Genomic DNA, 22,928 nt, shown 5'->3' with positions numbered 1-22,928 from the left:
GTAAAAGTGTTAGATACTGCCCTGCACTTAGCCGTGATCTCTCATTTTTCAGGTAAGTGTAATAAACGTTTGAGTATGGTTTTCGCATGCAAAATTGTGGGTAATCCAATCTCGTGTTTTACAAATATTAGTTTATACGAAATATGAGTACAGGTCGCAAGAAGTCACGCATGTGTTCCCTACTTCACATGAACATTCTTGCACTGTTTTGCTTGAGTATAAGCAGACATCAATGTGTGTGCTCGTGGTGTAGTGGTTATCACATCCGCCTAACACGCGGAAGGTCCCAGGTTCGATCTCTGGCGAGCACACTGATGTTTTATTTTATTACGTCTATATTAACGAATGCTGGTCTGCACTTTCACAGTCAACCTTAATATGCCTTCAAGGCAGTACCTATGCTATTCTATCATATACAACATGCGATTCCCTTATTTTACTATGACATTACATGTAATTATTAAGGGAAGTGCGAATATTAAATAAAAGTAAAAGTGAAGTAAGCATATACGGAGAAGAACAATATTTTCGAGTTTTTGTATGAAATGTTAAGAGACAGTCATGAAATGATATTGTGTAGATTATGATAGATGAGTCAGGAGAGCGGACAAAATGCAAGAAATTTAAAATAATAAGCCACTTTTGAAATATGGGCGTAAATACGAATTAGAAATGGCATCTTTGAATTTAAGGTCCGTCGGTTATGTTCTTGGGACTACGATTAAAACAAACGAATGGTTATGGAAGAACTAGTAGAATGAGAGAATGGGAGGAACTAGGAGTATATCAGAAAACCAACGAACACGATGTTGTCCACCACAAAATTGGCTGGCGATCGAACCAGGGGTAATCGCTCTAGCAGTGATCAGTCGTGCCCCCTATCAATAAGAATTCAAGATAAGAACTTGTTGGAAAAGGATCCAATGAGAAAGAGCTGGAAATTGCACAGCTAAAATCTTACCCAACTCATGTGATGCTGTCGAATTAAATTCAGGGAAAGGAACTAAGAGTTAGATTTGATTATCGCTATTAAAGTTAATAATCCAGCCGAAGATCTTAGGTGACGAGATTTCAGATACAACTTGACATTATTGATGATTATTACATTAGTATATTTCGAATTAATATTATAAAACTATCGCCCCCGGGTGGGCTCGAACCACCAACCTTTCGGTTAACAGCCGAACGCGCTAGCCGATTGCGCCACGGAGGCCCACCATCTTATTTGAGCGCTGTTTCGCAATACTACAGCACCACAACACGCCTCTACTCTACTTTGAATACGCGATATGATAATGTGAAAAGTAATTTATCAACACCATTTGATAAAGCTATAACTATTAAGTTCTGAAAATTGCTGTATGTAATTCTACATATTCACTTTTACTAAAACGACGAATCTTCTTTCTCTTTTCCAAATTCCTCCTGCTATAATAAAATCCTTTTCATGATTAACTGAGAAATGACTTTCCTTTTGTCAATATCCTTCTCATTGATCCAATTCACTCAACAATGTGAGCTTCTTACACTTTGAGATCATTTTACCATCTGTTGTTCTATTATATTATTTATGTGGGTTGCACACTTCGTATATCAAGTATGTGGGATATTTGTGCGTTGTTTATTTACTCTCTCTATGGGCAGTGTTTCTTTATATAAAAGGATTTTATGCGTACGAGGCATGTGAGAGCGTAGTAATAATACTTTTCTCATCTCAATTTTGAAAATTTTTAAAAATTTAAAACATAACGGCAGCAGCACCTTTACGCGATTTCATGTTAACATTTTCTTCAGAACTACTAAGCAAAGACTGCTTAGACTGTTCTAAACGAGATTTCCGAATCATATATAGTTATATGAAGGGAGGCGTTACCCATACTGAACTTGTCTTCAAAATGCAATTATCTTCGTGATTTCTTAACTATGTGAGAAGCAAAATGAATTAGCAGAGCGTGGTTTCGATCCACGGACCTCTGGGTTATTGGCCCAGCACGCTTCCACTGCGCCACTCTGCTGCGGTTTGGTAATATACTGTTTGACTATCCAAATTCATTATTGTTATTTTGTATTAGCAGATTGCAGTACATGATGAGCAATATATAACACACAATGTAGTAACTGAGTAAAACCAAGGGCAGTAGTGTTTCTTGAGCGGTCTCACTGTTCTATTTTCATTCTCTTCGCTCTTCATCATATTTCACTGATACCAATTAATAATATCGTACAATATTATAACTACAAAGAATCGAAACTTGCCACAGATTTCAGATTAGTTATTTAAGTTGGAGAATCTCCGTTTTGACGTCTGTATTTCTTACATAAGATATATATTTTTCCTAAGTTGTAATCTTCTAAATTTTTCATGTCAATAATCGCCAGATCAACTAATTCAATTACCAATATGGCTACATTGATGTAACCAAATGAACCCGTCAGGACTTGATTGGTATGTCATTCGCTGTCGTACAAACTCCTAAACACAAAGCGCCCTTCCCCGTCACGGTATGTGGCAATCCAGATAGCTGGATAACAGAGTTAGAATGGAAAGGTCCAATTTACGCACGGCCCATAGGTCCCAAGCGGCATATTTTTAGAAATTGAGAATAAAGTATGGTAAACGGAAATAAGAGGCTGTCTACAAACGTAAGGTGAATCATTACTGATGGCAATGGTGATGCAGTACTACATCGCGACCTTTGCAACGCTGCTCTTTGTGTAAAACTAAAATGGCTTAGTTTTCGTGCTGTGTTTACTAGGTTTGTTTCATTTACAAAGACATTGCTATAGAAAACAAAACGAGAGACGCAAAATATGATGTGCGAATAATATGCCGAACGGTAAAAGTGTTAGATACTGCCCTGCACTTAGCCGTGATCTCTCATTTTTCAGGTAAGTGTAATAAACGTTTGAGTATGGTTTTCGCATGCAAAATTGTGGGTAATCCAATCTCGTGTTTTACAAATATTAGTTTATACGAAAAATGAGTACAGGTCGCAAGAAGTCACGCATGTGTTCCCTACTTCACATGAACATTCTTGCACTGTTTTGCTTGAGTATAAGCAAACATTAATGTGTGTGCTCGTGGTGTAGTGGTTATCACATCCGCCTAACACGCGGAAGGTCCCAGGTTCGATCCCTGGCGAGCACACTGATGTTTTATTTTATTACGTCTATATTAACGAATGCTGGTCTGCACTTTCACAGTCAACCTTAATATGCCTTCAAGGCAGTACCTATGCTATTCTATCATATACAACATGCGATTCCCTTATTTTACTATGACATTACATGTAATTATTAAGGGAAGTGCGAATATTAAATAAAAGTAAGGCTAGCAAAAGTGAAGTAAGCATATACGGAGAAGAACAATATTTTCGAGTTTTTGTATGAAATGTTAAGAGACAGTCATGAAATGATATTGTGTAGATTATGATAGATGAGTCAGGAGAGCGGACAAAATGCAAGAAATTTAAAATAATAAGCCACTTTTGAAATATGGGCGTAAATACGAATTAGAAATGGCATCTTTGAATTTAAGGTCCGTCGGTTATGTTCTTGGGACTACGATTAAAACAAACGAATGGTTATGGAAGAACTAGTAGAATGAGAGAATGGGAGGAACTAGGAGTATATCAGAAAACCAACGAACACGATGTTGTCCACCACAAAATTGGCTGGCGATCGAACCAGGGGTAATCGCTCTAGCAGTGATCAGTCGTGCCCCCTATCAATAAGAATTCAAGATAAGAACTTGTTGGAAAAGGATCCAATGAGAAAGAGCTGGAAATTGCACAGCTAAAATCTTACCCAACTCATGTGATGCTGTCGAATTAAATTCAGGGAAAGGAACTAAGAGTTAGATTTGATTATCGCTATTAAAGTTAATAATCCAGCCGAAGATCTTAGGTGACGAGATTTCAGATACAACTTGACATTATTGATGATTATTACATTAGTATATTTCGAATTAATATTATAAAACTATCGCCCCCGGGTGGGCTCGAACCACCAACCTTTCGGTTAACAGCCGAACGCGCTAGCCGATTGCGCCACGGAGGCCCACCATCTTATTTGAGCGCTGTTTCGCAATACTACAGCACCACAACACGCCTCTACTCTACTTTGAATACGCGATATGATAATGTGAAAAGTAATTTATCAACACCATTTGATAAAGCTATAACTATTAAGTTCTGAAAATTGCTGTATGTAATTCTACATATTCACTTTTACTAAAACGACGAATCTTCTTTCTCTTTTCCAAATTCCTCCTGCTATAATAAAATCCTTTTCATGATTAACTGAGAAATGACTTTCCTTTTGTCAATATCCTTCTCATTGATCCAATTCACTCAACAATGTGAGCTTCTTACATTTTGAGATCATTTTACCATCTGTTGTTCTATTATATTATTTATGTGGGTTGCACACTTCGTATATCAAGTATGTGGGATATTTGTGCGTTGTTTATTTACTCTCTCTATGGGCAGTGTTTCTTTATATAAAAGGATTTTATGAGTACGAGGCATGTGAGAGCGTAGTAATAATACTTTTCTCATCTCAATTTTGAAAATTTTTAAAAATTTAAAACATAACGGCAGCAGCACCTTTACGCGATTTCATGTTAACATTTTCTTCAGAACTACTAAGTAAAGACTGCTCAGACTGTTCTAAACGAGATTTCCGAATCATATATAATTATATGAAGGGAGGCGTTACCCATACTGAACTTGTCTTCAAAATGCAATTATCTTCGTGATTTCTTAACTATGTGAGAAGCAAAATGAATTAGCAGAGCGTGGTTTCGATCCACGGACCTCTGGGTTATGGGCCCAGCACGCTTCCACTGCGCCACTCTGCTGCTGTTTGGTAATATACTGTTTGACTATCCAAATTCATTATTGTTATTTTGTATTAGCAGATTGCAGTACATGATGAGCAATATATAAAACACAATGTAGTAACTGAGTAAAACCGAGGGCAGTAGTGTTTCTTGAGCGGTCTCACTGTTCTATTTTCATTCTCTTCGCTCTTCATCATATTTCACTGATACCAATTAATAATATCGTACAATATTATAACTACAAAGAATCGAAACTTGCCACAGATTTCAGATTAGTTATTTAAGTTGGAGAATCTCCGTTTTGACGTCTGTATTTCTTACATAAGATATATATTTTTCCTAAGTTGTAATCTTCTAAATTTTTCATGTCAATAATCGCCAGATCAACTAATTCAATTACCAATATGGCTACATTGATGTAACCAAATGAACCCGTCAGGACTTGATTGGTATGTCATTCGCTGTCGTACAAACTCCTAAACACAAAGCGCCCTTCCCCGTCACGGTATGTGGCAATCCAGATAGCTGGATAACAGAGTTAGAATGGAAAGGTCCAATTTACGCACGGCCCATAGGTCCCAAGCGGCATATTTTTAGAAATTGAGAATAAAGTATGGTAAACGGAAATAAGAGGCTGTCTACAAACGTAAGGTGAATCATTACTGATGGCAATGGTGATGCAGTACTACATCGCGACCTTTGCAACGCTGCTCTTTGTGTAAAACTAAAATGGCTTAGTTTTCGTGCTGTGTTTACTAGGTTTGTTTCATTTACAAAGGCATTGCTATAGAAAACAAAACGAGAGACGCAAAATATGATGTACGAATAATATGCCGAACGGTAAAAGTGTTAGATACTGCCCTGCACTTAGCCGTGATCTCTCATTTTTCAGGTAAGTGTAATAAACGTTTGAGTATGGTTTTCGCATGCAAAATTGTGGGTAATCCAATCTCGTGTTTTACAAATATTAGTTTATACGAAATATGAGTACAGGTCGCAAGAAGTCACGCATGTGTTCCCTACTTCACATGAACATTCTTGCACTGTTTTGCTTGAGTATAAGCAGACATCAATGTGTGTGCTCGTGGTGTAGTGGTTATCACATCCGCCTAACACGCGGAAGGTCCCAGGTTCGATCTCTGGCGAGCACACTGATGTTTTATTTTATTACGTCTATATTAACGAATGCTGGTCTGCACTTTCACAGTCAACCTTAATATGCCTTCAAGGCAGTACCTATGCTATTCTATCATATACAACATGCGATTCCCTTATTTTACTATGACATTACATGTAATTATTAAGGGAAGTGCGAATATTAAATAAAAGTAAAAGTGAAGTAAGCATATACGGAGAAGAACAATATTTTCGAGTTTTTGTATGAAATGTTAAGAGACAGTCATGAAATGATATTGTGTAGATTATGATAGATGAGTCAGGAGAGCGGACAAAATGCAAGAAATTTAAAATAATAAGCCACTTTTGAAATATGGGCGTAAATACGAATTAGAAATGGCATCTTTGAATTTAAGGTCCGTCGGTTATGTTCTTGGGACTACGATTAAAACAAACGAATGGTTATGGAAGAACTAGTAGAATGAGAGAATGGGAGGAACTAGGAGTATATCAGAAAACCAACGAACACGATGTTGTCCACCACAAAATTGGCTGGCGATCGAACCAGGGGTAATCGCTCTAGCAGTGATCAGTCGTGCCCCCTATCAATAAGAATTCAAGATAAGAACTTGTTGGAAAAGGATCCAATGAGAAAGAGCTGGAAATTGCACAGCTAAAATCTTACCCAACTCATGTGATGCTGTCGAATTAAATTCAGGGAAAGGAACTAAGAGTTAGATTTGATTATCGCTATTAAAGTTAATAATCCAGCCGAAGATCTTAGGTGACGAGATTTCAGATACAACTTGACATTATTGATGATTATTACATTAGTATATTTCGAATTAATATTATAAAACTATCGCCCCCGGGTGGGCTCGAACCACCAACCTTTCGGTTAACAGCCGAACGCGCTAGCCGATTGCGCCACGGAGGCCCACCATCTTATTTGAGCGCTGTTTCGCAATACTACAGCACCACAACACGCCTCTACTCTACTTTGAATACGCGATATGATAATGTGAAAAGTAATTTATCAACACCATTTGATAAAGCTATAACTATTAAGTTCTGAAAATTGCTGTATGTAATTCTACATATTCACTTTTACTAAAACGACGAATCTTCTTTCTCTTTTCCAAATTCCTCCTGCTATAATAAAATCCTTTTCATGATTAACTGAGAAATGACTTTCCTTTTGTCAATATGCTTCTCATTGATCCAATTCACTCAACAATGTGAGCTTCTTACACTTTGAGATCATTTTACCATCTGTTGTTCTATTATATTATTTATGTGGGTTGCACACTTCGTATATCAAGTATGTGGGATATTTGTGCGTTGTTTATTTACTCTCTCTATGGGCAGTGTTTCTTTATATAAAAGGATTTTATGCGTACGAGGCATGTGAGAGCGTAGTAATAAAACTTTTCTCATCTCAATTTTGAAAATTTTTAAAAATTTAAAACATAACGGCAGCAGCACCTTTACGCGATTTCATGTTAACATTTTCTTCAGAACTACTAAGTAAAGACTGCTCAGACTGTTCTAAACGAGATTTCCGAATCATATATAATTATATGAAGGGAGGCGTTACCCATACTGAACTTGTCTTCAAAATGCAATTTTCTTCGTGATTTCTTAACTATGTGAGAAGCAAAATGAATTAGCAGAGCGTGGTTTCGATCCACGGACCTCTGGGTTATGGGCCCAGCACGCTTCCACTGCGCCACTCTGCTGCTGTTTGGTAATATACTGTTTGACTATCCAAATTCATTATTGTTATTTTGTATTAGCAGATTGCAGTACATGATGAGCAATATATAAAACACAATGTAGTAACTGAGTAAAACCGAGGGCAGTAGTGTTTCTTGAGCGGTCTCACTGTTCTATTTTCATTCTCTTCGCTCTTCATCATATTTCACTGATACCAATTAATAATATCGTACAATATTATAACTACAAAGAATCGAAACTTGCCACAGATTTCAGATTAGTTATTTAAGTTGGAGAATCTCCGTTTTGACGTCTGTATTTCTTACATAAGATATATATTTTTCCTAAGTTGTAATCTTCTAAATTTTTCATGTCAATAATCGCCAGATCAACTAATTCAATTACCAATATGGCTACATTGATGTAACCAAATGAACCCGTCAGGACTTGATTGGTATGTCATTCGCTGTCGTACAAACTCCTAAACACAAAGCGCCCTTCCCCGTCACGGTATGTGGCAATCCAGATAGCTGGATAACAGAGTTAGAATGGAAAGGTCCAATTTACGCACGGCCCATAGGTCCCAAGCGGCATATTTTTAGAAATTGAGAATAAAGTATGGTAAACGGAAATAAGAGGCTGTCTACAAACGTAAGGTGAATCATTACTGATGGCAATGGTGATGCAGTACTACATCGCGACCTTTGCAACGCTGCTCTTTGTGTAAAACTAAAATGGCTTAGTTTTCGTGCTGTGTTTACTAGGTTTGTTTCATTTACAAAGGCATTGCTATAGAAAACAAAACGAGAGACGCAAAATATGATGTGCGAATAATATGCCGAACGGTAAAAGTGTTAGATACTGCCCTGCACTTAGCCGTGATCTCTCATTTTTCAGGTAAGTGTAATAAACGTTTGAGTATGGTTTTCGCATGCAAAATTCTGGGTAATCCAATCTCGTGTTTTACAAATATTAGTTTATACGAAATATGAGTACAGGTCGCAAGAAGTCACGCATGTGTTCCCTACTTCACATGAACATTCTTGCACTGTTTTGCTTGAGTATAAGCAGACATCAATGTGTGTACTCGTGGTGTAGTGGTTATCACATCCGCCTAACACGCGGAAGGTCCCAGGTTCGATCCCTGGCGAGCACACTGATGTTTTATTTTATTACGTCTATATTAACGAATGCTGGTCTGCACTTTCACAGTCAACCTTAATATGCCTTCAAGGCAGTACCTATGCTATTCTATCATATACAACATGCGATTCCCTTATTTTACTATGACATTACATGTAATTATTAAGGGAAGTGCGAATATTAAATAAAAGTAAAAGTGAAGTAAGCATATACGGAGAAGAACAATATTTTCGAGTTTTTGTATGAAATGTTAAGAGACAGTCATGAAATGATATTGTGTAGATTATGATAGATGAGTCAGGAGAGCGGACAAAATGCAAGAAATTTAAAATAATAAGCCACTTTTGAAATATGGGCGTAAATACGAATTAGAAATGGCATCTTTGAATTTAAGGTCCGTCGGTTATGTTCTTGGGACTACGATTAAAACAAACTAATGGTTATGGAAGAAGTAGTAGAATGAGAGAATGGGAGGAACTAGGAGTATATCAGAAAACCAACGAACACGATGTTGTCCACCACAAAATTGGCTGGCGATCGAACCAGGGGTAATCGTTCTAGCAGTGATCAGTCGTGCCCCCTATCAATAAGAATTCAAGATAAGAACTTGTTGGAAAAGGATCCAATGAGAAAGAGCTGGAAATTGCACAGCTAAAATCTTACCCAACTCATGTGATGCTGTCGAATTAAATTCAGGGAAAGGAACTAAGAGTTAGATTTGATTATCGCTATTAAAGTTAATAATCCAGCCGAAGATCTTAGGTGACGAGATTTCAGATACAACTTGACATTTTTGATGATTATTACATTAGTATATTTCGAATTAATATAGCAGGGATAACTAAAACTATCGCCCCCGGGTGGGCTCGAACCACCAACCTTTCGGTTAACAGCCGAACGCGCTAGCCGATTGCGCCACGGAGGCCCACCATCTTATTTGAGCGCTGTTTCGCAATACTACAGCACCACAACACGCCTCTACTCTACTTTGAATACGCGATATGATAATGTGAAAAGTAATTTATCAACACCATTTGATAAAGCTATAACTATTAAGTTCTGAAAATTGCTGTATGTAATTCTACATATTCACTTTTACTAAAACGACGAATCTTCTTTCTCTTTTCCAAATTCCTCCTGCTATAATAAAATCCTTTTCATGATTAACTGAGAAATGACTTTCCTTTTGTCAATATGCTTCTCATTGATCCAATTCACTCAACAATGTGAGCTTCTTACACTTTGAGATCATTTTACCATCTGTTGTTCTATTATATTATTTATGTGGGTTGCACACTTCGTATATCAAGTATGTGGGATATTTGTGCGTTGTTTATTTACTCTCTCTATGGGCAGTGTTTCTTTATATAAAAGGATTTTATGCGTACGAGGCATGTGAGAGCGTAGTAATAAAACTTTTCTCATCTCAATTTTGAAAATTTTTAAAAATTTAAAACATAACGGCAGCAGCACTTTACGCGATTTCATGTTAACATTTTCTTCAGAACTACTAAGTAAAGACTGCTCAGACTGTTCTAAACGAGATTTCCGAATCATATATAATTATATGAAGGGAGGCGTTACCCATACTGAACTTGTCTTCAAAATGCAATTTTCTTCGTGATTTCTTAACTATGTGAGAAGCAAAATGAATTAGCAGAGCGTGGTTTCGATCCACGGACCTCTGGGTTATGGGCCCAGCACGCTTCCACTGCGCCACTCTGCTGCTGTTTGGTAACATACTGTTTGACTATCCAAATTCATTATTGTTATTTTGTATTAGCAGATTGCAGTACATGATGAGCAATATATAAAACACAATGTAGTAACTGAGTAAAACCGAGGGCAGTAGTGTTTCTTGAGCGGTCTCACTGTTCTATTTTCATTCTCTTCGCTCTTCATCATATTTCACTGATACCAATTAATAATATCGTACAATATTATAACTACAAAGAATCGAAACTTGCCACAGATTTCAGATTAGTTATTTAAGTTGGAGAATCTCCGTTTTGACGTCTGTATTTCTTACATAAGATATATATTTTTCCTAAGTTGTAATCTTCTAAATTTTTCATGTCAATAATCGCCAGATCAACTAATTCAATTACCAATATGGCTACATTGATGTAACCAAATGAACCCGTCAGGACTTGATTGGTATGTCATTCGCTGTCGTACAAACTCCTAAACACAAAGCGCCCTTCCCCGTCACGGTATGTGGCAATCCAGATAGCTGGATAACAGAGTTAGAATGGAAAGGTCCAATTTACGCACGGCCCATAGGTCCCAAGCGGCATATTTTTAGAAATTGAGAATAAAGTATGGTAAACGGAAATAAGAGGCTGTCTACAAACGTAAGGTGAATCATTACTGATGGCAATGGTGATGCAGTACTACATCGCGACCTTTGCAACGCTGCTCTTTGTGTAAAACTAAAATGGCTTAGTTTTCGTGCTGTGTTTACTAGGTTTGTTTCATTTACAAAGGCATTGCTATAGAAAACAAAACGAGAGACGCAAAATATGATGTGCGAATAATATGCCGAACGGTAAAAGTGTTAGATACTGCCCTGCACTTAGCCGTGATCTCTCATTTTTCAGGTAAGTGTAATAAACGTTTGAGTATGGTTTTCGCATGCAAAATTGTGGGTAATCCAATCTCGTGTTTTACAAATATTAGTTTATACGAAATATGAGTACAGGTCGCAAGAAGTCACGCATGTGTTCCCTACTTCACATGAACATTCTTGCACTGTTTTGCTTGAGTATAAGCAGACATCAATGTGTGTACTCGTGGTGTAGTGGTTATCACATCCGCCTAACACGCGGAAGGTCCCAGGTTCGATCCCTGGCGAGCACACTGATGTTTTATTTTATTACGTCTATATTAACGAATGCTGGTCTGCACTTTCACAGTCAACCTTAATATGCCTTCAAGGCAGTACCTATGCTATTCTATCATATACAACATGCGATTCCCTTATTTTACTATGACATTACATGTAATTATTAAGGGAAGTGCGAATATTAAATAAAAGTAAGGCTAGCAAAAGTGAAGTAAGCATATACGGAGAAGAACAATATTTTCGAGTTTTTGTATGAAATGTTAAGAGACAGTCATGAAATGATATTGTGTAGATTATGATAGATGAGTCAGGAGAGCGGACAAAATGCAAGAAATTTAAAATAATAAGCCACTTTTGAAATATGGGCGTAAATACGAATTAGAAATGGCATCTTTGAATTTAAGGTCCGTCGGTTATGTTCTTGGGACTACGATTAAAACAAACGAATGGTTATGGAAGAACTAGTAGAATGAGAGAATGGGAGGAACTAGGAGTATATCAGAAAACCAACGAACACGATGTTGTCCACCACAAAATTGGCTGGCGATCGAACCAGGGGTAATCGCTCTAGCAGTGATCAGTCGTGCCCCCTATCAATAAGAATTCAAGATAAGAACTTGTTGGAAAAGGATCCAATGAGAAAGAGCTGGAAATTGCACAGCTAAAATCTTACCCAACTCATGTGATGCTGTCGAATTAAATTCAGGGAAAGGAACTAAGAGTTAGATTTGATTATCGCTATTAAAGTTAATAATCCAGCCGAAGATCTTAGGTGACGAGATTTCAGATACAACTTGACATTTTTGATGATTATTACATTAGTATATTTCGAATTAATATAGCAGGGATAACTAAAACTATCGCCCCCGGGTGGGCTCGAACCACCAACCTTTCGGTTAACAGCCGAACGCGCTAGCCGATTGCGCCACGGAGGCCCACCATCTTATTTGAGCGCTGTTTCGTAATACTACAGCACCACAACACGCCTCTACTCTACTTTGAATACGCGATATGATAATGTGAAAAGTAATTTATCAACACCATTTGATAAAGCTATAACTATTAAGTTCTGAAAATTGCTGTATGTAATTCTACATATTCACTTTTACTAAAACGACGAATCTTCTTTCTCTTTTCCAAATTCCTCCTGCTATAATAAAATCCTTTTCATGATTAACTGAGAAATGACTTTCCTTTTGTCAATATCCTTCTCATTGATCCAATTCACTCAACAATGTGAGCTTCTTACACTTTGAGATCATTTTACCATCTGTTGTTCTATTATATTATTTATGTGGGTTGCACACTTCGTATATCAAGTATGTGGGATATTTGTGCGTTGTTTATTTACTCTCTCTATGGGCAGTGTTTCTTTATATAAAAGGATTTTATGCGTACGAGGCATGTGAGAGCGTAGTAATAATACTTTTCTCATCTCAATTTTGAAAGTTTTTAAAAATTTAAAACATAACGGCAGCAGCACCTTTACGCGATTTCATGTTAACATTTTCTTCAGAACTACTAAGTAAAGACTGCTCAGACTGTTCTAAACGAGATTTCCGAATCATATATAATTATATGAAGGGAGGCGTTACCCATACTGAACTTGTCTTCAAAATGCAATTTTCTTCGTGATTTCTTAACTATGTGAGAAGCAAAATGAATTAGCAGAGCGTGGTTTCGATCCACGGACCTCTGGGTTATGGGCCCAGCACGCTTCCACTGCGCCACTCTGCTGCTGTTTGGTAATATACTGTTTGACTATCCAAATTCATTATTGTTATTTTGTATTAGCAGATTGCAGTACATGATGAGCAATATATAAAACACAATGTAGTAACTGAGTAAAACCGAGGGCAGCAGTGTTTCTTGAGCGGTCTCACTGTTCTATTTTCATTCTCTTCGCTCTTCATCATATTTCACTGATACCAATTAATAATATCGTACAATATTATAACTACAAAGAATCGAAACTTGCCACAGATTTCAGATTAGTTATTTAAGTTGGAGAATCTCCGTTTTGACGTCTGTATTTCTTACATAAGATATATATTTTTCCTAAGTTGTAATCTTCTAAATTTTTCATGTCAATAATCGCCAGATCAACTAATTCAATTACCAATATGGCTACATTGATGTAACCAAATGAACCCGTCAGGACTTGATTGGTATGTCACTCGCTGTCGTACAAACTCCTAAACACAAAGCGCCCTTCCCCGTCACGGTATGTGGCAATCCAGATAGCTGGATAACAGAGTTAGAATGGAAAGGTCCAATTTACGCACGGCCCATAGGTCCCAAGCGGCATATTTTTAGAAATTGAGAATAAAGTATGGTAAACGGAAATAAGAGGCTGTCTACAAACGTAAGGTGAATCATTACTGATGGCAATGGTGATGCAGTACTACATCGCGACCTTTGCAACGCTGCTCTTTGTGTAAAACTAAAATGGCTTAGTTTTCGTGCTGTGTTTACTAGGTTTGTTTCATTTACAAAGGCATTGCTATAGAAAACAAAACGAGAGACGCAAAATATGATGTGCGAATAATATGCCGAACGGTAAAAGTGTTAGATACTGCCCTGCACTTAGCCGTGATCTCTCATTTTTCAGGTAAGTGTAATAAACGTTTGAGTATGGTTTTCGCATGCAAAATTGTGGGTAATCCAATCTCGTGTTTTACAAATATTAGTTTATACGAAATATGAGTACAGGTCGCAAGAAGTCACGCATGTGTTCCCTACTTCACATGAACATTCTTGCACTGTTTTGCTTGAGTATAAGCAGACATCAATGTGTGTGCTCGTGGTGTAGTGGTTATCACATCCGCCTAACACGCGGAAGGTCCCAGGTTCGATCCCTGGCGAGCACACTGATGTTTTATTTTATTACGTCTATATTAACGAATGCTGGTCTGCACTTTCACAGTCAACCTTAATATGCCTTCAAGGCAGTACCTATGCTATTCTATCATATACAACATGCGATTCCCTTATTTTACTATGACATTACATGTAATTATTAAGGGAAGTGCGAATATTAAATAAAAGTAAGGCTAGCAAAAGTGAAGTAAGCATATACGGAGAAGAACAATATTTTCGAGTTTTTGTATGAAATGTTAAGAGACAGTCATGAAATGATATTGTGTAGATTATGATAGATGAGTCAGGAGAGCGGACAAAATGCAAGAAATTTAAAATAATAAGCCACTTTTGAAATATGGGCGTAAATACGAATTAGAAATGGCATCTTTGAATTTAAGGTCCGTCGGTTATGTTCTTGGGACTACGATTAAAACAAACGAATGGTTATGGAAGAACTAGTAGAATGAGAGAATGGGAGGAACTAGGAGTATATCAGAAAACCAACGAACACGATGTTGTCCACCACAAAATTGGCTGGCGATCGAACCAGGGGTAATCGCTCTAGCAGTGATCAGTCGTGCCCCCTATCAATAAGAATTCAAGATAAGAACTTGTTGGAAAAGGATCCAATGAGAAAGAGCTGGAAATTCCACAGCTAAAATCTTACCCAACTCATGTGATGCTGTCGAATTAAATTCAGGGAAAGGAACTAAGAGTTAGATTTGATTATCGCTATTAAAGTTAATAATCCAGCCGAAGATCTTAGGTGACGAGATTTCAGATACAACTTGACATTTTTGATGATTATTACATTAGTATATTTCGAATTAATATAGCAGGGATAACTAAAACTATCGCCCCCGGGTGGGCTCGAACCACCAACCTTTCGGTTAACAGCCGAACGCGCTAGCCGATTGCGCCACGGAGGCCCACTATCTTATTTGAGCGCTGTTTCGCAATACTACAGCACCACAACACGCCTCTACTCTAGTTTGAATACGCGATATGATAATGTGAAAAGTAATTTATCAACACCATTTGATAAAGCTATAACTATTAAGTTCTGAAAATTGCTGTATGTAATTCTACATATTCACTTTTACTAAAACGACGAATCTTCTTTCTCTTTTCCAAATTCCTCCTGCTATAATAAAATCCTTTTTTGATTAACTGAGAAATGACTTTCCTTTTGTCAATATCCTTCTCATTGATCCAATTCACTCAACAATGTGAGCTTCTTACACTTTGAGATCATTTTACCATCTGTTGTTCTATTATATTATTTATGTGGGTTGCACACTTCGTATATCAAGTATGTGGGATATTTGTGCGTTGTTTATTTACTCTCTCTATGGGCAGTGTTTCTTTATATAAAAGGATTTTATGCGTACGAGGCATGTGAGAGCGTAGTAATAATACTTTTCTCATCTCAATTTTGAAAATTTTTAAAAATTTAAAACATAACGGCAGCAGCACCTTTACGCGATTTCATGTTAACATTTTCTTCAGAACTACTAAGTAAAGACTGCTCAGACTGTTCTAAACGAGATTTCCGAATCATATATAATTATATGAAGGGAGGCGTTACCCATACTGAACTTGTCTTCAAAATGCAATTTTCTTCGTGATTTCTTAACTATGTGAGAAGCAAAATGAATTAGCAGAGCGTGGTTTCGATCCACGGACCTCTGGGTTATGGGCCCAGCACGCTTCCACTGCGCCACTCTGCTGCTGTTTGGTAATATACTGTTTGACTATCCAAATTCATTATTGTTATTTTGTATTAGCAGATTGCAGTACATGATGAGCAATATATAAAACACAATGTAGTAACTGAGTAAAACCGAGGGCAGTAGTGTTTCTTGAGCGGTCTCACTGTTCTATTTTCATTCTCTTCGCTCTTCATCATATTACACTGATACCAATTAATAATATCGTACAATATTATAACTACAAAGAATCGAAACTTGCCACAGATTTCAGATTAGTTATTTAAGTTGGAGAATCTCCGTTTTGACGTCTGTATTTCTTACATAAGATATATATTTTTCCTAAGTTGTAATCTTCTAAATTTTTCATGTCAATAATCGCCAGATCAACTAATTCAATTACCAATATGGCTACATTGATGTAACCAAATGAACCCGTCAGGACTTGATTGGTATGTCATTCGCTGTCGTACAAACTCCTAAACACAAAGCGCCCTTCCCCGTCACGGTATATGGCAATCCAGATAGCTGGATAACAGAGTTAGAATGGAAAGGTCCAATTTACGCACGGCCCATAGGTCCCAAGCGGCATATTTTTAGAAATTGAGAATAAAGTATGGTAAACGGAAATAAGAGGCTGTCTACAAACGTAAGGTGAATCATTACTGATGGCAATGGTGATGCAGTACTACATCGCGACCTTTGCAACGCTGCTATTTGTGTAAAACTAAAATGGCTTAGTTTTCGTGCTGTGTTTACTAGGTTTGTTTCATTTACAAAGGCATTGCTATAGAAAACAAAACGAGAGACGCAAAATATGATGTGCGAATAATATGCCGAACGGTAAAAGTGTTAGATACTGCCCTGCACTTAGCCGTGATCTCTCATTTTTCAGGTAAGTGTAATAAACGTTTGAGTATGGTTTTCGCATGCAAAATTGTGGGTAATCCAATCTCGTGTTTTACAAATATTAGTTTATACGAAATATGAGTACAGGTCGCAAGAAGTCACGCATGTGTTCCCTACTTCACATGAACATTCTTGCACTGTTTTGCTTGAGTATAAGCAAACATCAATGTGTGTGCTCGTGGTGTAGTGGTTATCACATCCGCCTAACACGCGGAAGGTCCCAGGTTCGATCCCTGGCGAGCACACTGATGTTTTATTTTATTACGTCTATATTAACGAATGCTGGTCTGCACTTTCACAGTCAACCTTAATATGCCTTCAAGGCAGTACCTATGCTATTCTATCCTATACAACATGCGATTCCCTTATTTTACTATGACATTACATGTAATTATTAAGGGAAGTGCGAATATTAAATAAAAGTAAGGCTAGCAAAAGTGAAGTAAGCATATACGGAGAAGAACAATATTTTCGAGTTTTTGTATGAAATGTTAAGAGACAGTCATGAAATGATATTGTGTAGATTATGATAGATGAGTCAGGAGAGCGGACAAAATGCAAGAAATTTAAAATAATAAGCCACTTTTGAAATATGGGCGTAAATACGAATTAGAAATGGCATCTTTGAATTTAAGGTCCGTCGGTTATGTTCTTGGGACTACGATTAAAACAAACGAATGGTTATGGAAGAATTAGTAGAATGAGAGAATGGGAGGAACTAGGAGTATATCAGAAAACCAACGAACACGATGTTGTCCACCACAAAATTGGCTGGCGATCGAACCAGGGGTAATCGCTCTAGCAGTGATCAGTCGTGCCCCCTATCAATAAGAATTCAAGATAAGAACTTGTTGGAAAAGGATCCAATGAGAAAGAGCTGGAAATTGCACAGCTAAAAACTTACCCAACTCATGTGATGCTGTCGAATTAAATTCAGGGAAAGGAACTAAGAGTTAGATTTGATTATCGCTATTAAAGTTAATAATCCAGCCGAAGATCTTAGGTGACGAGTTTTCAGATACAACTTGACATTATTGATGATGATTACATTAGTATATTTCGAATTAATATAGCAGGGATAACTAAAACTATCGCCCCCGGGTGGGCTCGAACCACCAACCTTTCGGTTAACAGCCGAACGCGCTGGCCGATTGCGCCACGGAGGCCCACTATCTTATTTGAGCGCTGTTTCGCAATACTACAGCACCACAACACGCCTCTACTCTACTTTGAATACGCGATATGATAATGTGAAAAGTAATTTATCAACACCATTTGATAAAGCTATAACTATTAAGTTCTGAAAATTGCTGTATGTAATTCTACATATTCACTTTTACTAAAACGACGAATCTTCTTTCTCTTTTCCAAATTCCTCCTGCTATAATAAAATCCTTTTCATGATTAACTGAGAAATTACTTTCCTTTTGTCAATATCCTTCTCATTGATCCAATTCACTCAACAATGTGAGCTTCTTACACTTTGAGATCATTTTACCATCTGTTGTTCTATTATATTATTTATGTGGGTTGCACACTTCGTATATCAAGTATGTGGGATATTTGTGCGTTGTTTATTTACTCTCTCTATGGGCAGTGTTTCTTTATATAAAAGGATTTTATGCGTACGAGGCATGTGAGAGCGTAGTAATAATACTTTTCTCATCTCAATTTTGAAAATTTTTAAAAATTTAAAACATAACGGCAGCAGCACCTTTACGCGATTTCATGTTAACATTTTCTTTAGAACTACTAAGTAAAGACTGCTCAGACTGTTCTAAACGAGATTTCCGAATCATATATAATTATATGAAGGGAGGCGTTACCCATACTGAACTTGTCTTCAAAATGCAATTTTCTTCGTGATTTCTTAACTATGTGAGAAGCAAAATGAATTAGCAGAGCGTGGTTTCGATCCACGGACCTCGGGGTTATGGGCCCAGCACGCTTCCACTGCGCCACTCTGCTGCTGTTTGGTAACATACTGTTTGACTATCCAAATTCATTATTGTTATTTTGTATTAGCAGATTGCAGTACATGATGAGCAATATATAAAACACAATGTAGTAACTGAGTAAAACCGAGGGCAGTAGTGTTTCTTGAGCGGTCTCACTGTTCTATTTTCATTCTCTTCGCTCTTCATCATATTTCACTGATACCAATTAATAATATCGTACAATATTATAACTACAAAGAATCGAAACTTGCCACAGATTTCAGATTAGTTATTTAAGTTGGAGAATCTCCGTTTTGACGTCTGTATTTCTTACATAAGATATATATTTTTCCTAAGTTGTAATCTTCTAAATTTTTCATGTCAATAATCGCCAGATCAACTAATTCAATTACCAATATGGCTACATTGATGTAACCAAATGAACCCGTCAGGACTTGATTGGTATGTCATTCGCTGTCGTACAAACTCCTAAACACAAAGCGCCCTTCCCCGTCACGGTATGTGGCAATCCAGATAGCTGGATAACAGAGTTAGAATGGAAAGGTCCAATTTACGCACGGCCCATAGGTCCCAAGCGGCATATTTTTAGAAATTGAGAATAAAGTATGGTAAACGGAAATAAGAGGCTGTCTACAAACGTAAGGTGAATCATTACTGATGGCAATGGTGATGCAGTACTACATCGCGACCTTTGCAACGCTGCTCTTTGTGTAAAACTAAAATGGCTTAGTTTTCGTGCTGTGTTTACTAGGTTTGTTTCATTTACAAAGGCATTGCTATAGAAAACAAAACGAGAGACGCAAAATATGATGTGCGAATAATATGCCGAACGGTAAAAGTGTTAGATACTGCCCTGCACTTAGCCGTGATCTCTCATTTTTCAGGTAAGTGTAATAAACGTTTGAGTATGGTTTTCGCATGCAAAATTGTGGGTAATCCAATCTCGTGTTTTACAAATATTAGTTTATACGAAATATGAGTACAGGTCGCAAGAAGTCACGCATGTGTTCCCTACTTCACATGAACATTCTTGCACTGTTTTGCTTGAGTATAAGCAGACATCAATGTGTGTGCTCGTGGTGTAGTGGTTATCACATCCGCCTAACACGCGGAAGGCCCCAGGTTCGATCCCTGGCGAGCACACTGATGTTTTATTTTATTACGTCTATATTAACGAATGCTGGTCTGCACTTTCACAGTCAACCTTAATATGCCTTCAAGGCAGTACCTATGCTATTCTATCATATACAACATGCGATTCCCTTATTTTACTATGACATTACATGTAATTATTAAGGGAAGTGCGAATATTAAATAAAAGTAAAAGTGAAGTAAGCATATACGGAGAAGAACAATATTTTCGAGTTTTTGTATGAAATGTTAAGAGACAGTCATGAAATGATATTGTGTAGATTATGATAGATGAGTCAGGAGAGCGGACAAAATGCAAGAAATTTAAAATAATAAGCCACTTTTGAAATATGGGCGTAAATACGAATTAGAAATGGCATCTTTGAATTTAAGGTCCGTCGGTTATGTTCTTGGGACTACGATTAAAACAAACGAATGGTTATGGAAGAATTAGTAGAATGAGAGAATGGGAGGAACTAGGAGTATATCAGAAAACCAACGAACACGATGTTGTCCACCACAAAATTGGCTGGCGATCGAACCAGGGGTAATCGCTCTAGCAGTGATCAGTCGTGCCCCCTATCAATAAGAATTCAAGATAAGAACTTGTTGGAAAAGGATCCAATGAGAAAGAGCTGGAAATTGCACAGCTAAAAACTTACCCAACTCATGTGATGCTGTCGAATTAAATTCAGGGAAAGGAACTAAGAGTTAGATTTGATTATCGCTATTAAAGTTAATAATCCAGCCGAAGATCTTAGGTGACGAGTTTTCAGATACAACTTGACATTATTGATGATGATTACATTAGTATATTTCGAATTAATATAGCAGGGATAACTAAAACTATCGCCCCCGGGTGGGCTCGAACCACCAACCTTTCGGTTAACAGCCGAACGCGCTGGCCGATTGCGCCACGGAGGCCCACTATCTTATTTGAGCGCTGTTTCGCAATACTACAGCACCACAACACGCCTCTACTCTACTTTGAATACGCGATATGATAATGTGAAAAGTAATTTATCAACACCATTTGATAAAGCTATAACTATTAAGTTCTGAAAATTGCTGTATGTAATTCTACATATTCACTTTTACTAAAACGACGAATCTTCTTTCTCTTTTCCAAATTCCTCCTGCTATAATAAAATCCTTTTCATGATTAACTGAGAAATGACTTTCCTTTTGTCAATATCCTTCTCATTGATCCAATTCACTCAACAATGTGAGCTTCTTACACTTTGAGATCATTTTACCATCTGTTGTTCTATTATATTATTTATGTGGGTTGCACACTTCGTATATCAAGTATGTGGGATATTTGTGCGTTGTTTATTTACTCTCTCTATGGGCAGTGTTTCTTTATATAAAAGGATTTTATGCGTACGAGGCATGTGAGAGCGTAGTAATAATACTTTTCTCATCTCAATTTTGAAAATTTTTAAAAATTTAAAACATAACGGCAGCAGCACCTTTACGCGATTTCATGTTAACATTTTCTTCAGAACTACTAAGTAAAGACTGCTCAGACTGTTCTAAACGAGATTTCCGAATCATATATAATTATATGAAGGGAGGCGTTACCCATACTGAACTTGTCTTCAAAATGCAATTTTCTTCGTGATTTCTTAACTATGTGAGAAGCAAAATGAATTAGCAGAGCGTGGTTTCGATCCACGGACCTCTGGGTTATGGGCCCAGCACGCTTCCACTGCGCCACTCTGCTGCTGTTTGGTAATATACTGTTTGACTATCCAAATTCATTATTGTTATTTTGTATTAGCAGATTGCAGTACATGATGAGCAATATATAAAACACAATGTAGTAACTGAGTAAAACCGAGGGCAGTAGTGTTTCTTGAGCGGTCTCACTGTTCTATTTTCATTCTCTTCGCTCTTCATCATATTTCACTGATACCAATTAATAATATCGTACAATATTATAACTACAAAGAATCGAAACTTGCCACAGATTTCAGATTAGTTATTTAAGTTGGAGAATCTCCGTTTTGACGTCTGTATTTCTTACATAAGATATATATTTTTCCTAAGTTGTAATCTTCTAAATTTTTCATGTCAATAATCGCCAGATCAACTAATTCAATTACCAATATGGCTACATTGATGTAACCAAATGAACCCGTCAGGACTTGATTGGTATGTCATTCGCTGTCGTACAAACTCCTAAACACAAAGCGCCCTTCCCCGTCACGGTATGTGGCAATCCAGATAGCTGGATAACAGAGTTAGAATGGAAAGGTCCAATTTACGCACGGCCCATAGGTCCCAAGCGACATATTTTTAGAAATTGAGAATAAAGTATTGTAAACGGAAATAAGAGGCTGTCTACAAACGTAAGGTGAATCATTACTGATGGCAATGGTGATGCAGTACTACATCGCGACCTTTGCAACGCTGCTCTTTGTGTAAAACTAAAATGGCTTAGTTTTCGTGCTGTGTTTACTAGGTTTGTTTCATTTACAAAGGCATTGCTATAGAAAACAAAACGAGAGACGCAAAATATGATGTGCGAATAATATGCTGAACGGTAAAAGTGTTAGATACTGCCCTGCACTTAGCCGTGATCTCTCATTTTTCAGGTAAGTGTAATAAACGTTTGAGTATGGTTTTCACATGCAAAATTGTGGGTAATCCAATCTCGTGTTTTACAAATATTAGTTTATACGAAATATGAG

At 37.2% G+C, this 22,928-nt stretch overlaps 24 non-coding genes across 24 annotated transcripts; 8 read left to right on the top strand and 16 right to left on the bottom strand.

Moving 5' to 3' along the window:
• Nucleotides 1–238: 238 nt before the first annotated feature.
• TRNAV-AAC (transfer RNA valine (anticodon AAC)) lies at nucleotides 239–311 on the top strand. Its single transcript has one exon. It is a non-coding gene; the product is annotated as a tRNA-Val (tRNA).
• An 828-nt stretch (nucleotides 312–1,139) lies between these two features.
• On the bottom strand, nucleotides 1,140–1,213 carry TRNAN-GUU (transfer RNA asparagine (anticodon GUU)). The gene has a single exon. It is a non-coding gene; the product is annotated as a tRNA-Asn (tRNA).
• A 730-nt stretch (nucleotides 1,214–1,943) lies between these two features.
• On the bottom strand, nucleotides 1,944–2,015 carry TRNAI-AAU (transfer RNA isoleucine (anticodon AAU)). Its single transcript has one exon. It is a non-coding gene; the product is annotated as a tRNA-Ile (tRNA).
• A 1,060-nt stretch (nucleotides 2,016–3,075) lies between these two features.
• On the top strand, nucleotides 3,076–3,148 carry TRNAV-AAC (transfer RNA valine (anticodon AAC)). Its single transcript has one exon. It is a non-coding gene; the product is annotated as a tRNA-Val (tRNA).
• Nucleotides 3,149–3,985: 837 nt separating this feature from the next.
• Nucleotides 3,986–4,059, bottom strand: TRNAN-GUU (transfer RNA asparagine (anticodon GUU)). The gene has a single exon. It is a non-coding gene; the product is annotated as a tRNA-Asn (tRNA).
• A 730-nt stretch (nucleotides 4,060–4,789) lies between these two features.
• TRNAM-CAU (transfer RNA methionine (anticodon CAU)) lies at nucleotides 4,790–4,861 on the bottom strand. The gene has a single exon. It is a non-coding gene; the product is annotated as a tRNA-Met (tRNA).
• A 1,060-nt stretch (nucleotides 4,862–5,921) lies between these two features.
• Nucleotides 5,922–5,994, top strand: TRNAV-AAC (transfer RNA valine (anticodon AAC)). The gene has a single exon. It is a non-coding gene; the product is annotated as a tRNA-Val (tRNA).
• Nucleotides 5,995–6,822: 828 nt separating this feature from the next.
• TRNAN-GUU (transfer RNA asparagine (anticodon GUU)) lies at nucleotides 6,823–6,896 on the bottom strand. Its single transcript has one exon. It is a non-coding gene; the product is annotated as a tRNA-Asn (tRNA).
• A 730-nt stretch (nucleotides 6,897–7,626) lies between these two features.
• TRNAM-CAU (transfer RNA methionine (anticodon CAU)) lies at nucleotides 7,627–7,698 on the bottom strand. Its single transcript has one exon. It is a non-coding gene; the product is annotated as a tRNA-Met (tRNA).
• Nucleotides 7,699–8,758: 1,060 nt separating this feature from the next.
• On the top strand, nucleotides 8,759–8,831 carry TRNAV-AAC (transfer RNA valine (anticodon AAC)). Its single transcript has one exon. It is a non-coding gene; the product is annotated as a tRNA-Val (tRNA).
• Nucleotides 8,832–9,669: 838 nt separating this feature from the next.
• TRNAN-GUU (transfer RNA asparagine (anticodon GUU)) lies at nucleotides 9,670–9,743 on the bottom strand. Its single transcript has one exon. It is a non-coding gene; the product is annotated as a tRNA-Asn (tRNA).
• A 729-nt stretch (nucleotides 9,744–10,472) lies between these two features.
• Nucleotides 10,473–10,544, bottom strand: TRNAM-CAU (transfer RNA methionine (anticodon CAU)). Its single transcript has one exon. It is a non-coding gene; the product is annotated as a tRNA-Met (tRNA).
• Nucleotides 10,545–11,604: 1,060 nt separating this feature from the next.
• Nucleotides 11,605–11,677, top strand: TRNAV-AAC (transfer RNA valine (anticodon AAC)). The gene has a single exon. It is a non-coding gene; the product is annotated as a tRNA-Val (tRNA).
• An 847-nt stretch (nucleotides 11,678–12,524) lies between these two features.
• TRNAN-GUU (transfer RNA asparagine (anticodon GUU)) lies at nucleotides 12,525–12,598 on the bottom strand. The gene has a single exon. It is a non-coding gene; the product is annotated as a tRNA-Asn (tRNA).
• Nucleotides 12,599–13,328: 730 nt separating this feature from the next.
• TRNAM-CAU (transfer RNA methionine (anticodon CAU)) lies at nucleotides 13,329–13,400 on the bottom strand. The gene has a single exon. It is a non-coding gene; the product is annotated as a tRNA-Met (tRNA).
• Nucleotides 13,401–14,460: 1,060 nt separating this feature from the next.
• On the top strand, nucleotides 14,461–14,533 carry TRNAV-AAC (transfer RNA valine (anticodon AAC)). The gene has a single exon. It is a non-coding gene; the product is annotated as a tRNA-Val (tRNA).
• Nucleotides 14,534–15,380: 847 nt separating this feature from the next.
• TRNAN-GUU (transfer RNA asparagine (anticodon GUU)) lies at nucleotides 15,381–15,454 on the bottom strand. The gene has a single exon. It is a non-coding gene; the product is annotated as a tRNA-Asn (tRNA).
• Nucleotides 15,455–16,183: 729 nt separating this feature from the next.
• Nucleotides 16,184–16,255, bottom strand: TRNAM-CAU (transfer RNA methionine (anticodon CAU)). The gene has a single exon. It is a non-coding gene; the product is annotated as a tRNA-Met (tRNA).
• Nucleotides 16,256–17,315: 1,060 nt separating this feature from the next.
• Nucleotides 17,316–17,388, top strand: TRNAV-AAC (transfer RNA valine (anticodon AAC)). Its single transcript has one exon. It is a non-coding gene; the product is annotated as a tRNA-Val (tRNA).
• Nucleotides 17,389–18,235: 847 nt separating this feature from the next.
• TRNAN-GUU (transfer RNA asparagine (anticodon GUU)) lies at nucleotides 18,236–18,309 on the bottom strand. Its single transcript has one exon. It is a non-coding gene; the product is annotated as a tRNA-Asn (tRNA).
• Nucleotides 18,310–19,039: 730 nt separating this feature from the next.
• TRNAM-CAU (transfer RNA methionine (anticodon CAU)) lies at nucleotides 19,040–19,111 on the bottom strand. Its single transcript has one exon. It is a non-coding gene; the product is annotated as a tRNA-Met (tRNA).
• A 1,060-nt stretch (nucleotides 19,112–20,171) lies between these two features.
• TRNAV-AAC (transfer RNA valine (anticodon AAC)) lies at nucleotides 20,172–20,244 on the top strand. The gene has a single exon. It is a non-coding gene; the product is annotated as a tRNA-Val (tRNA).
• An 838-nt stretch (nucleotides 20,245–21,082) lies between these two features.
• On the bottom strand, nucleotides 21,083–21,156 carry TRNAN-GUU (transfer RNA asparagine (anticodon GUU)). Its single transcript has one exon. It is a non-coding gene; the product is annotated as a tRNA-Asn (tRNA).
• Nucleotides 21,157–21,886: 730 nt separating this feature from the next.
• TRNAM-CAU (transfer RNA methionine (anticodon CAU)) lies at nucleotides 21,887–21,958 on the bottom strand. The gene has a single exon. It is a non-coding gene; the product is annotated as a tRNA-Met (tRNA).
• Nucleotides 21,959–22,928: the final 970 nt, after the last annotated feature.

Source organism: Thermobia domestica, chromosome 12 (genome assembly GCF_964235325.1).
Source record: "Thermobia domestica chromosome 12, izTheDome1.hap1.1, whole genome shotgun sequence".
In the NCBI taxonomy this organism is placed as follows: Eukaryota; Metazoa; Arthropoda; class Insecta; order Zygentoma; family Lepismatidae; genus Thermobia; species Thermobia domestica.
This window is presented reverse-complemented; position numbering and strand designations above follow the sequence as displayed.